General features: G+C 46.8%; 1 pseudogene; it reads left to right on the top strand.

The window, feature by feature from the left end:
* The first annotated feature begins 220 nt into the window (after nt 1-220).
* LOC122205517 lies at nt 221-1563 on the top strand (annotated as a pseudogene).
* Nucleotides 1564-10095: the final 8532 nt, after the last annotated feature.

Here is a 10095-nt window from a genome sequence, read left to right as displayed (position 1 = left end):
TGCTTAAGAGTCTCCTTCTCCCTATTCCTCTGCCCCTCCCCTGCTCACGTGTGTGTGCTCTCCTTCACCCTCTCTAAAGAACAAGTCCAAATTCCTTGACCCGCTGATGCTTACAGTGGAGGAAGTAGTCAATAAACAAACAATACAGAATATGGATGTACGAAGTACTATGGGATAAATGAAACAGGGTGAGGGAGATGGGGAATGCCAGTAACACTAGATGGCTTCTCTGATGACATCTGAGCGGAGACTGAAGGTGGGTGACAGTCACAGTGTCCCAGACAGTATCAGGGGAATAGGTTCCATGACAAATCTTAACGTCCACAGGATTAGCGCTTATAATTTAAAAGACACTAAGAAAAGGGGCGCCTGGGTGGCTCAGTTGGTTAAGCGTCCGACTCCTGATTTTGGCTCAGGTCATGATCTCACAGTTGGTGAGTTTGAGCCCCATGTCAGGCTCTGTGCTGACAGGGTGTAGCCTCCTTGGGATTCTTTCCCCTCTCTCTGCCCCTCCCCCGCTTACACTTTCTCTCTCTCAAAAGTTAATAGAACTTTTTTAAAAAGACCCTAAGAGTACACATACACATTTCCTACATATGAGTGAAGTTTAAATAATACTAAAATAAAACAGACGTTGAAACACCCACCACCTAGCTTGCTAAAAAATATTGGCCAGTAACTAAGAGAACCCTCACACAAGTCTTTAATGTTTACATTATTTTGTAAAAGAAGTTTTAAAAAAGAATGTTAGAGGGCAAGAGAGAAATAGCCAAGTTATATTGCTAAATGAAAGAGGCAGGTGAAAAACAGCCTTTACAGCTTCTGTTCAGGCCAGAACCCAAGATGGCCACACTCTCTCTTGTTGAGAAACAATGGCGATCATTGCTTCCGTGCCTACTTTAGTCCTTGACTCTGTATCAGAAATGCTGTTCCTTTGGAAACCACAGCCAAAAAAAAAATAGATGGAGTGGTTCTGGAATAAGAGCACAGGATCAAACGGTCCTTTGTCTCCCCATATCACTTTCCCCAGCTGGTCTCTTCCCATGGTGATGCCTTACTGCCACAGCGGCCAGGAGAATGGCCTTGTTTGCAGGGGTCTCTCTTTGGCTTATCAGCTCTTTTGCTGATATGAGTATCATTTGGAACTTGTGAGGTCCCTGTGTCTGGGGAAGCACTGATACACACGGCCAAGTTCGCATCCATTTTCCCTCTTATGCATCACACCTGGAATGAGATCAGACACCCGATGTGGGACCCAGAAAAAGACCTAAAGTTACCCCAATTATACAAGTCTGGAACCGCTATCTTTTTTAAACATTATTTTAATGTTTATTTTTGTGAGAGAGAGAGAGCAGGGAAAGGAGAGAGAGAGGGGGGGAGAGAGAGAATCTCAAGCAGTCTCTGTGCTGTCAGCGCAGAGCCCAGTTTGGGGCTTGAACGCACAAACCATGAGCTCATGACCTGAGCTGGAGTCAGACACCCAACGGACTGAGCCACCCAGCCGGCCCCAGAACGGTCATCTCGATGACCGTGTTATGCTCTGTAGGACCGGCCGCTATGTAAAGAGCTGAAGATTCTAACATCTCCTCCCTACAGATTATGGCACCGACCTGTCTCCTGCCTGTCCCTCTCATCTGCAGCTAGGGCAGAGCTCTCCTGGTCTGCGTAGACCTTTTGTGCTTGCAGATCCCCTTGAGGCTCAGCATCGGGAGAGTGCCTTCTAGAAGCCACAGTGGTGGAGTAGGGCCCAGTTTTCCCCTTGCTTCTAAAGATGGTGATGGGGTCCAGACTGTGCCAAAATAAGGTACCTTGACATACTGAGTATTTTCAGCTGAAGAAATGTGAGAAACAGCCCTCACTACTGGTGAGGAAGATAGGAAGGCAGAAGCTTGCCCAGTACACATAACATGCAAATGGCAGGCGGAGGGCCATGACTTGACATTTGGCCGCCATCTTGCCAGGCATGCTGGCAAACATTTTCTTCTTTATCCCACCACACTAACCCTGTAGATTTGATACTCGTTATATCTAAGGAAACCACCTGTTAGAAACGGGTTTTTGTTCCTCCCATGACACATATAGTCCAGGAATCAGCTTCATGCTTCTCTACCCTTGACCTGGGTGTTTGATAGTAAACATATGTAGAGTTTTTCTCTGAAGTTTTTCTCTGAAGTTGACTATGTTGTATAGGTGGAGAACGATTCTGGAATCGTCGAGAGAGGTAAACTATGACTTTGGAAAAAACAAAGAAAGTACATATAAGGGATAAATTTGAACAAACATTTCCTGAATGATATAGTAATAATTACGAATCATGGTTTTCTTTTACAAGCAAAATTACAATACACTAATATATCAATTGTAACATATAGTTTTGAAGGTAACGAGTGGAGTTAAATTGTCCTAAGGCCCATGTTTTATCTAGGAAGCAAGTACAAGTATTAACACTTTTTAAATCTTGACTCTATGTATATAATAATAATAATAATATATAAAAGTGCCTCAGTGGCTCAGTTGGTTAAGTGTCTGTCTCTTGATTTCCACTCAGGTCATGATCTCGTGGTTCAAGGGATCAAGCCCCACGTCAGGCTCTGTGCTGACAGTGCGTACCCTGCTTGGGGTCCTCCCTCCCCCCACTCTCTCTGCCCCTCCCCTGCTTTCTCTCTCTCTTCTCTCAAAATAAATACGTAAACTTAAAACACCAAATAACGTATATTACATATCATATCATGTGCTATAATACATACTATTTCTTTCAAGAACCAATAAAAGAATAGCAAAAGAGTACATAACTTTCTTAACCAGCAGAAAGGAAAATGGAATGATAGAAATTAGCCAGTCCAACTGAAGGGACAAACCAAGAGAAAACACACAGGATGGGGAGGACAAATAAAGGGTCAAATAAGATGGTGGAGGAAACCTAATGATGTCAGCAATTGTACCAACTGTAAACAGTCCCCATGCTCCAGCCGGCAGGAAAAACGCGGCGTCCAAAAACTCCAACTTTAATCTATTTACGAGAAAAAAATCGAAAACATTAAAATATGTAAAAGTAGGAGGTAAAATGATGAAAAAAGGGTAAGCCCCAAAACACTGGTGCATCTAGATCAATTTCAGACCAGAAAGATTCCCGAGCAAAATGGCACACGGAAGATGCGTGGTCACTTCGTGACGGACCCAGTCCCCAAAGCGGAGAAAATAATTGCAAATGGTTGCGCTCAGAACAACATTGCCTATAAATTAATTCATTAAATAATCATAGAATAACTGTAAGGGGAAATTGACAATCGGAGGGAGGGATGAAAATTCACTTGAGTCCCTTACAGAACCAGCAGACAAAACGTGCCAGGACGGATACTGAAAACACAAACGATCAGCTACCAACTTGAGCAAAATCCGTGTGCATTGCTGACTACCACCCATTTTTGACGGCATGCACGCTACTGGGGGAAACCGACTACGTACCAGGTCACAAAGTAAACCTACGCAAGTCTCGAAAGATGGAAATCCTACAGAATTATTCACTGACAGCAATGTAATGAAGGGAAAAGCAATCGCAACATGACAACCAGAAAAAGCTCGTACCTGGGGAAAATGTGACGCAGACTCCCAAGGTGTCCATAGGTTAATCAGGAAATGATCATAAACTAAACAATGTTTAGAAAGGAATGACTACACACACATATCAAAATGTCCCGAAATATCTTTATGCCAAGAGAGTGAAAGACTTAGACAAAATGGAAAATTTCCTTAAAAAAACAAAAACAAAAAACTTACCAAAACCGATTTACAAAGGAATTAAAACCCTGAGTCATCACATAACCATTAAATAAATTGAGCCAGTCATTTTAAATCTCCCCCAAAAGAATGAGGGCATCTGGGTGGCTCAGTCAGTTAAGCACCCGGTCATGATCTCACAGTTCATGAGTTTGAGCCCCACATCGGGTTCCACGCTGATGGTGCAGAGCCTGCTTGGGATTCTCTCTCTCCCTCCCTCTCTATGCCCCTTCCACGTGTGTGCTCTCTCTCTCGTTCTCTCTCTCTCTAAAATAAGTTAATAAACTTTAAAAAATAAGAAAAATAAAAAAATAAAATAAAATCTTCCTTAAAAGGAAACTCTAGGTCCAGGCGGCTTCATGGGTTAAGTCTACCAAGCATTCCAGAAACAAATTTAAAAAACAAGATAGGGGGAATGACGGAGCAGCATTACTAAAAGAAAACATATCTGGGAAATAAGTACAGAGAAGAAAGACAGAAGTTAGTATATGAGTTCCTGTGCCGCACCTGAGAGGCCCTTCAAAAGAGTTCCTTATTTGCTTTCCTAGCAGTCCAGAAGGCAAGACTGGAATCCCAGGGAAAAATCATTCCCCTCCAGCGTAATTATAGCCAGGACCGACCAAGCCTATCCCCCTGAGCTGCCACGGGGACAGTGGGAGAGGGCTGCAGACCCCCCACAAGCGTGTCCCCCCATGCCCGGCCTCCCACAGAGTTCACCCGGGGGGGGGGAGGGGGCCTTGAACTCGTGTGTTAGCTCATTTAATCCTCACACACCACTGTGTTGCGGGTCCCGTTCGTAGCTTGATTTTACAAATGATGAAACTGCCCTTCAGAAAAGTGACCTTCCTGGTCACATAGTTAGCAGACGGCGTGGCCGGGACGGAAGACAGGCAGGCCGCTGGGAAACTCAAACCCTTCACTCTTCCGCAACGATAATCCGACGGCGCTCAGCCTCCCAGCGAGATCTGTCGGGGGTGTTTGCCTGCCCACGGCACCCCCCGTCCTGGGCACAGACAGACCAGAGCAGCACATGGTGCGAGGATGGACCTTGGAGAGCCGTTGACAGAATGCCCACACGACGAGGCGCGTGCCCTCGTGCGGCCTCAGGTGGCCAGCGGTTACACGGAACAGGCGTTTGCAATTTCACTCGACAAATATTTATTATCTCCATAAAACAGGGCTCAGTCATGGCAACGATCCTACAGGGGCCTGGGGATCACTCGACGAGTCAATGTATGTCACCCACCGCGAAACACACGGGCAGCGTCTTCACAAGACTCTCGGACCATTCTATCACGGCCAGCCGGGTTCCGAGGCTTCTTGGTCTCTATTGTCTGCATCGCATGCGGCGTCCGTCTGTCCAGCCCGCCTGCGTCTTCCATGCCGAGGGGCACTGGCCACCCGTCACGAAGAACACCCAGATTTCACGGTGTTTGCTCCTTTCAGAGCAGAAACATCCCGCCTCTGAAGGAGTGCCGGAGGTTGATCAATTCAATTCAATTACCGAGCGTACACTTCTCCCCAGGGCTCTTGGCTCTGGCTTCGTCACCCAGAGCTAAGGAGCTGCCAGGTGCCTTCTGGAATAAATTTCCCATCCAGACCCACTACCCTCCCCTGAGAGCTACCGGCTTCGGCACTTTGATTCCTCGGGGATTTTGCTGCACGAATCAGTCCGGTGTGTAAAACCACGTCCAAGGGACCGTGAGTCCTGCTTTCCACACATTTCCTATTTTTATCTTCTGCTTGCGTGTGGTGAGGTTTTAAAACAGAGGTTGGTTCCCCTGAATCTGTGTTTTCAAATCCATTCTTAGCTTCAAAGACAAGAATTGTGAAGTCAAATGTAAAGAGCAACCTGCTCGTAAGCCCACGACTGAGCTGCTCCCAGGGAGCACGGACAGGCCAGGGCCCTAGGGTCACCGGGACGGCAGGATGGTGACGGGGCCCCTCCCTGCCAGCACCTCCTGTGGGTCCTTCAGTCCTGAGCGAGAACATCAGAGGGCCCAGGGGGCCAGGGCGCCTGACACGTACTGGACTGGAAGCCACAGACAAAATAATGTAATGGATTCAGCTCCCGGTAAATCCGAGCTCCGAACTAAAAAGAATGAAAATTTTGGAATGTGCTGAATTTGAGAGAGAGGATGTGCCGGGGCCAGGAGCATCGACTCACCGCTCGGACCTAGGAGTTTTCGCGTCGGGCACACATGACCCAGAAACTCAACTCTGTCCCCAAAGTATTTTTTAAAGTCTCCATTTCCAGCTCCCCTTCTGTGGTTAGCAGTCAACTGAATGGCTGTTACCGTTTGAAAGGAGAATTCGTTTGGGAGGAAGGGCTGTTTTTACTTCATACACATCCGTTGGATTTTGCTTTGCTATTTTATGAAAAAGGGTCCAGTTTCCCTAACTCCTAATGAATCCTCCTTGGACCACACCCAGGTGAGCTCCATTACTCCACAGAAAAGCAGATGATGGATGGTGGTGCTCTAGAATATTCTAGGTTCTCGCAGCAGAGCATGACTCACAGGTATATTCTCCCCCAGAAGCCACCCTGTAAAAGCAGATGTTAGGACTGAAATATCTACAGAGTATTATCAAGAAATTGGGCCCCTAAAACATATATGGGGGCGCCTGGGTGGCTCAGTCAGTTAAGCATCCGACCTTGGCTGAGGTCATGATCTTGTGGTTCGTGGTTTTGAGCCCCGTATCGGGCTCTGTGTTGACAGCTCAGATCCTGGAGCCTGCTTCCGATTCTGTGTCTTGCTCTCTCTCTGCCCCTTTCCCACTCATACTCTGCCTCTCTCTCTCTCTCTCAATAATAAATACACATTAAAAAAAAATTTATATATATATAGAAACGTTCTAGTGCCAGAATACACAGTTGAATAAAAGCTAGAAGTTGAGCAGTGGGATCAAAAGGGAGGGCAGACAGTCAGTATGGACACCCCCAGGGGCCCCGTCACTGAGAACCAGCAAGGTCAGGGACACCTAGAGGAGTGGGGTGGACAAGCCCTGGGAGAGTCCCTCTCTAGCTCTCTTCATGCGCATGACACTGCTGAGCAAAGCGCTTCTAGGCGAGAGTGTGACTGTCGCTGTTTCACTGGTCCTGAGCTGTGCGGCCTTTGGAATTCTGCAAATCACCCAGGACGGCCACACGGCATCCCAAGTTTAACTGTCCGGGATAGGGCATCGCGCAGTGAGAGCATACCTACCCAGCAGGTAAGCCATTCTATTTCTGCGGGGCAAACGGGGTGATTTCCTGCCCAAAACATCTGCTGATTTCAGGGCTTCCCCTGGACATACTCTGAGGTCTTCGTTTGCTGTCGAGACAAGACATGACGCCAAGGCCTCTGAATTCTAAAGCTCGCCCGGCTGCTCGTCTCACACACAGCACCTGTCTGTGGATGCTAATGGTCTGCATGGCCATTCGGGCAAAGGGCAAAACCATTGGACCCCCCCAGACCAGTGAGAAACACTTCCACCGCATAGGGACCGCTTGTAAATCTGGGAGGCTTTCCAAAATTTCCTGTCACAGGCGGTATCCTTTACTGTTAACTGACCAGGCACTCAGAGAGTTTTAAAAAAGAAGATTCTTGGGATTGCTTTGTTCGCTCAGATCAACCGCAGCAAATAGATCCTTTAGTGATAAGATAGAAGAAATCAGGTTGGCAGTATTCACTTGTGAGCACTGAAGCAGGAACGTTTCATGGCTGCTGCTGGTTCAAGACATCATTAAATAATGGGGTTAAAAGTATAGCTGCATTTGGGGTGCCTTTCGATACGAATGCGTAAGTTAAGACATCGTTAAAGAAGAAGTCAAGTGCTTCCCAGGAGGTTTAGAAAACCGTTGGGGCGATTTGAGATTTTAAGTCACGATGCTCTGCTCACCAGTTGATCTAGACCCAGACTAGTTTTAACGGGTGTGTGTGTGTGTGTGTGTGTTTTCATCACCTCTGTAAATTCTCTCAAACAAATGTGCAGATAACCACTACACGGATCAAGAAAGCGAATGTTGTTAGCCTCCAAAAGCCTTGGGCTTTTTCTCAATTGCAAATGTTTTCTCCTCCCCAAAGGTAAACAATATATTACAATATGCTTCTTCCTGCTTTTGAACTTAAACAGAAAAAATGTAACATATTTTCCTCCACGTTTGGCTTCTTTCGCGCATGTCGCGTTTGTGAGGTTTACCGTGTTGTGGCTTGTATTTGCTTTAATTGACTAATGCGTGGTTTTTCGTTATACGAGTAGCCTGTAATTTCCTTCTTCTTTCATTTGAAGGAAACGGGTTGTTTTCAGTTTGGTGAGATTATGAGTCATCTTTCGCAGCAGAGGACTTAAAAACATTTTTTTTCATACTTTAAGGAACAGTCCCCTTAACAGACATAATGAACTGTTCTGAGAATATGTAGGTATGTTTAATGGGCTACAATTAAAATGACAGAGTTGCGATAATATGGTAATGTAACTGCTTAGCATTGTATTTCCAAGTCATATTCCACGGTTAATTTAAGAATAATTGCTTGGGACATAATACCAAAGTGCCTATACAATTAATACAGCAATTGTTCAAGAATGTTCCTAATAATCAATTATCATTTTGCTGAGTAATCGTTTTGCCAGATTATTGAGGCTATTTTCAAGTGTTCATTTCTCTGCCTGTAAAATGACAAGCGGTCCTAGGTCAAATATAAATTGCTTTTGAGGGGCACCTGGGTGGCTCAGTCGGTTAAGCGTCCGACCTCGGCTCAGGTCACGATCTCGCGGTTAGAGAGCTCAAGCCCCGCATGGGGCCCTGTGCTGCCAGCTCAGAGCCTGGAGCCTGCTTCAGATTCTGCGTCTCCCTCCCTCTCTCTGCCCCTCCCCTGCTCACGCTCTGTCTCTCTCTCTCTCAAAAATAAATAAGCATTAAATTGCTTTTGAGACAGGGGAACTGAAGGGACCCCATGAGAGAAAAAGCTGTTTTGTTTTTTTTTGTTGCTTTTTCCTTTGCTTCTTAACCGGCTTCTATCCTTGCTAGGACCTGCACCCTGCCCCACCCGACAGGTGCCTCAGAACGCAGATAGTGTGGAACCTCCTTGTAAGGGACAAGGAATTCTCCAGAACAGATAACATCTAATGAAGGACCAGGTGAGAATGAAGGGAGGCCACGATCACACGCGTATTCCAGACCACAGGTGCTGGACATCTTGACACTGAGACTCCGGGTCAGGGAATAAGTGACTTATGATCGACACCTGGACCTTGTTGTTCTGACCGGTTCCTGGATGCCTGAGAGGACACGTCCGCCACACCACAACTGTCAGTAAAAACCCCAGACCCCGAATAAAGACAGAACCCTATCTTTTTCCCTTCCAAGTGTCCCAGATGCTGTGTTGCTCTTTATATATTTTCGATAAACTCTACTCTCACCTCCTGATGGCTCACGTTCGATTCCCATCCTGCATGAAGCCAAGGACCCTCCAGGCTGAATCTGTGGGAGCCCCTCTGGGTCCTCTGACTCCAGACTCCACCTGCCTGCATCCCTTTTACAACTTTTTTTTTTTCCAGTTAATTGTTTTCTAGCGATTGGATTCAGAGCTACTAAAGGAATTAGAAACTGGTTTGAGCATCCACAGTAGAGTTTTGCAAGGTGCTCCGAAACATTTTTGCAACGTATGAGCCCCCAAACTTGGCTTCTAGAAACATGTGTAGAGAATATATGTGTATGGGAAAATCAAAATAAATGCCCATGTTCAAGGTGCATCATTAAGAATCATTCGTAAGAGCGGAAACAATATCAACCTTAAGTCGTATGATCATTAGGCATAACCTTACTACCGGTTTCTTAATTCATGCCACAAATATTTGTTGACGGAATGGTGTGCAAAGGGCCGAGCTCATGGGAATTCTGTAGTGATCCGGACCGAAAGGTCTCTGGGGTTCAGGGCCAAGATGGCAGCTGGGAAGATTCTGAGCTCACCTCCCTCCCACAGACACAGGGGAACGCCAGCTCCTTAAGGAAGCTTCTTCCGGCAGGTCGGGGGGAACAAAACCCCAAAGCCTGGCTGAGCAACTCCTACGGCTCCACCCGCCGAGAGGGACGCCACATGGAAGCAGGGAGGAGAGGCTGGGCCACGGCCTGGCCGTGAGCCTCACCCCTGGCTCAGGGAGGAGCACCAGGCGGGAAGTGGAAACCCAGCCCTTGTCCCTGGGGAGCCAGGGGGTCATACCCCACATCGGGAACCCCGACTTTAACCACCTGCACCTGAGAGGTGAGCCCCCCCTCCCCCCAGATAGCTAAAACATTTGGAAACCCATAGGGGGCTCATGTCTTAGAGACCTGCT

The sequence above is a fragment of the Panthera leo genome, chromosome D4 (genome assembly GCF_018350215.1).
Source record: "Panthera leo isolate Ple1 chromosome D4, P.leo_Ple1_pat1.1, whole genome shotgun sequence".
Taxonomy (NCBI): Eukaryota; Metazoa; Chordata; class Mammalia; order Carnivora; family Felidae; genus Panthera; species Panthera leo.
The sequence above is the reverse complement of the archived record's forward strand: the minus strand, read 5'-3'. Positions and strand labels throughout refer to the sequence as shown.